General features: G+C 41.0%; 1 pseudogene; it reads right to left on the reverse strand.

Annotated features, from left to right (window-relative positions):
* Positions 1 to 3229: 3229 nt before the first annotated feature.
* On the reverse strand, positions 3230 to 3971 carry LOC102744885 (phosphoglycerate mutase 1 pseudogene; annotated as a pseudogene).
* Between the last annotated feature and the right edge of the window lie 580 nt (positions 3972 to 4551).

A 4551-nucleotide genomic window follows, 5' to 3' on the forward strand; every position in this document is an offset into this window, starting at 1 on the left:
CTGTTAGGAGAGGAGGTGAGTTATGGGAATATGATCAGAAAATATGTGGTAAACCAGAAATTTTTCGTTAAGGTTTTGTAACTGAACCAACATGAATTTGCTCCCTGGTGAGTCAGAGATAGAAACTACATCAGGTTAGTTTTCTTTCAAAGGAAACTTTATTTGCAGCAAATAAGGAGATTACGGGGAATATCTTCCAAAGCCGAAACTCTCTGAGCAAGGGTGAGTGGGTTCCTTTTATCTGGGGTTTGGATGAATATTTAGATAGGGAAGCTTTGTCACTGTATGCCTAAGGCCACCCGTGCACCTTAAGGAAACACGCCTATACATACATTGTGCGTTACGTAAATGAGGCTTGTGCTCCTCCTTGGGCAGAGAATTTAGTATTATAATGAGGTAAAGGTAATTGTTGGTCATGCCACTAGTCACTCCATGGTCCATCTGAGAAAGCATGAGTCAGGGATTTGGCTCAAACTGGTCTGGGTGATCTGGGCCATGAGAGCTCTTCCTCCAGGTAGTCCTTACTGCTTGAGTAAAATACTTGCGAATAAACTGAACAAAAAATGTACAAAACTTTACTCTGAAAACTATAAAACATTGTTGAAAAAAAATAAAAGCCCTCAATAAATGGACAGGCATTTCATGTACAACAATTTAAAGAAATATCTATTTGTATGTTTTGCCCAGGTTAATATCTAGAAACAGAGAGTAATGTGGTGGTTGCCTAGGGCTGGAGGAGTTAGGAGGAAATGGGGAGTAAGTGCTAATGAGAATAGTGTTTGTTTTTTGGATGATCTAAAATTGGCTATAGTGATGATTGCACAACTGTCAATGTACTAAAAACCATTATATGGTATACTGTCAATGGATGAATTATATTATATATGAATTATATCTCTGTAAAGCTACTATATATTTCTTCTATATTATAAAAAATTGATCACTAAAAAATTTTAGTAAGAGAATTTTATATATAGATAAAAGCACCATTGACTATTTATATATAGGGTTAAAAAACTCATGGTGGGAAAATATTTATTTTATTTAAACCTGTTGAAAATTTGGAAAATATAGGAAATTTAAAATAAAGATGATAAATATTACTTGTTATTTCTCTTATTCTCTGCACTTCCCAGAATAAACTAGGTTCCAAGCTTAGGAATGTTATTCTGTCTCAGAAAGTCAATGTTTGAATTATTTTTTCTTATTCTTTTTATTTTATTTTATTTATTTATTTGTCAGAGAGAGAAAGTGAGCACAAGCAGAGGGAGAAGCAGGCTCCCTGCTGAACAAGGAGCTGATGTGGGACTCAGTCCCAGGACCCTGGGATCACGACCTGAGCCAAAGGCAGACGCTTAACCGACTGAGCCACCCGGGCATCCTTGAATTATTTTTTCTTAACAAATGAATTTAAAAACAAATGGAAAGGGACATTTGAAAGTGAGATAATACTCCAAATTACAGCTATGTTGGCATTACAGGAAATGATGAAAATAATGGGAAAGTGACATTTCAACAGATCCTTCAAGGATATCTATCATTATGACAAAATAAATAATATCAGGTAATATTTATTGATAGTGTATTATATGATAGGTACTCAGATACAAGCACCACATATATTATCTAACAATTCTTATATATATATATATATACACACACACAAATTTTTTTTTTTGCACATCACTCTTTTATTATACTGATCTGGAAAAAAGATTTAGTACAGTTACACTCAAAATGAGTATTGGGTCCAAGTGGCAGGGCCAAAAAATTGGAACATGATCAGAAACAGTGAAAGACATACTTGGACATGATCAACAGGCATTTCACTGCCATAGGAGATGAACCATGAGAGACGATGGACTCTGAGAAACAAACTGAGGGTTCTCGAGGGGAGGGGGGTGGGGGGATGGGTTAGCCTGGTGATGGGTATTAAAGAGGGCACGTTCTGCATGGAGCACTGGGTGCTATACGAAAACAATGAATCATGGAACACTACATCAAAAACTAATGATGTAATGTATGGTGATTAACAAAACATAATAATAAAAAAACATTAAGGCGGGGGAGAGGGATTCTAGAACACAGTAGGATGAACTCCTAGGCCTAGACGTCAAATTGCTTATCCCACATTGGTGTGAGGAATAGCTTATTTTGGGATGATCACATGTGGGAATATTTCAACAGCCACTAGAAACTCCAGACAGGTTTTTGTTTTGCGTGTGTGTGTGTGTGTGTGTGTATATACACTTTTTTTTTTTTTTGGTAAAAGTAAATGCAACACATAAAATACTCAGATTGATCCCAATATTCTGGAGCCAGTTCTTCTGGGGTTAGAGGTGAAATAATCATTTTAGTCACCATGCACGTTACTTTCATCTTCAAGCTAGCTCTTGTCCTACAGTCTTGGCCGCATGGAGTCATCGGCACTTTTCCAGGGCCTGAACACTGCCTCTGGGCCTCCCCTGAGACCATGCTCACTGGTGGCTTCTTTGTTGCTGTACTTGAATGGGTAGAGGTGCCAAGCTCAGCCTTCCAGGCTGAAGCATTGGCACCAGAACTTACACCAAGCCCAACCCCAGGGAGAAAGAAGAGACAGTGCAAAGCAGCAGCTCCTAGCACGATGCCCTGCACAGAGCAGGAAGGAAAGCAGAACCCTGATTCTCTAGCTGTAAACAGAATGCGATTTCCTTGTCCTTTGGGTCCCTTCCCTGGGCTGTATTCTTGCTTGTGAGAGAATCCTGCCCACAAAAAGAAAAGGCAAGACATGGTCTACAAAAGAAAAAAAAAAAAAAAGAGCCCCCCAGACAGTCACTTGACTACAGAAACTACAAAGTAGTAGAGGACTGGCTCCTGGGAACACAAATAGGCTTTCCTGTGTCCCATTGGTCACACCTAGACTGGTTCCTCCTTACCCAACTCAAGCAGGTCCTTAGTAACAAAGCAATAGCAAAAACCCCAGTGTTACTAACTCTCTACTCTTGGATAAAAGTCTTCGCTCAGTTTGGACTGAGGCCCATGCCCCAGAAGTGCCATTCTGATTAGATTATATGAAAGGAGTGGATGCAAGAGACAAAATGGCTAAACGAAATTAGGAGCCACCAATCCCAATCTGCAGCTAAAACTTAAGATGCCTACAGATGTGGTTAGTGTGACATGTGCAGAGAAGAAGTGCAGTGGAATGGGATGGGCAGGGAGGGTGCCCTTGGGCAAGTAGTCTGCCTGTTCTTCACCTTTTGGCCTTGCTCTGGGCAGCCCCCGAAGCTTCCATGGCTTTACCCCCCTTCTCTTCAACCCCAGGAACTGCATGGGCTTGATGGGCTTCCAGTTCTTGACCAATTCATAGAGCATGGGAATACCAGTTGGCAGGTGCTGCTCCATGATAGCCTCTTTGGAAAGATCCTCCAGACAGTTGACAATGCCCAGAAGGCTGTTGCCATGGGCTGCAATCTGTACCCGTTTGCCCTCCTTGGTCTGGGGTATTTCTTCATTCCAAAAGGGCAGAGTTCTGGTGGACTTTAGACTCTCACAAGAGGGTAGCTGATATTCAGTGAGCTCCGCACACCTGTGATCCTTACTCATGTTGCTGTAGCAGGGATGGTCAGGCTCTATCCCAGGTGGTGGGACATCATAAGAGCACCTCCAGATCTTTACCTGGGCTTTGCCATACTTGGCAGCAGTTTCAGCTGAGGCCAGTCAGAGCCCCATAGTGCTGCTCACTGGGGCATCAAGCCCTCACTACCAGCAGCCACATTTGATCAATGGCATCCAGCCCTGTCTGAATTGCTCTCTTCTGCGCTGAGGTAAAGCAGATGTCAAACTCCTAGCCAGCATCTCACAGCACCTGGCCATCGTGCTTTGCCTCCTCGTGCCAGCTGGGCTCAGGTCACATCATACCAGCCACTGAAGCAGTGCTCCAGGTCCCAAGTGCTCTTGCCCTGCCGGATCAGCACCAGTTTGTAGGTGGCCATGGCGGCAGCTTGGTGCAAACAGAGTGGAACTAGCGGAGATTCTGGAGCGGCTGTCTAGTCCCAGCCACGCCTGCACACTCGCCTAACTTAATTCTTATTTTAACACAAGATGGTTTTTATGAGGTTATCCTTTATGTAGATGAGGAAATTGGAGCTTAGAGATGGTGCAAATGTTAACTGTAGGATAAAATCCCATTGTGCCACAAATAAATGAGGGTTTATTAATGACCAAAGTCATTTAGGAAAAAATATGGGTAGTTTTGTCAAATGTTTTTACTCCATTTTGGGGTTATTTATAGAGCTAGAATCTCAAGATATAGGATTGTCTACCTCTGTATCTATCTGTATCTATCTATATCCATATATCTATCTACTTTCATTCCTAAATTCATAGATATTTAAATTATAAATTTTATTAAATTATCCAGGGTGTATAACATATATAGTTCCATTTTTTTTTTTTTGAAAAAGACTTTGCAGTATGAAGCTCAAACTCAGGGTAACATCTTATTTGTGAAAAATTAAAGTTGAGTAAAGTTCTAACCAAGAGCATTTGTTTTTCCAGACATAAAAAAGTAAG

The sequence above is a fragment of the Leptonychotes weddellii genome, chromosome 4, assembly GCF_054177405.1.
Source record: "Leptonychotes weddellii isolate Sample4059 chromosome 4, ASM5417740v2, whole genome shotgun sequence".
Classification (NCBI taxonomy): Eukaryota; Metazoa; Chordata; class Mammalia; order Carnivora; family Phocidae; genus Leptonychotes; species Leptonychotes weddellii.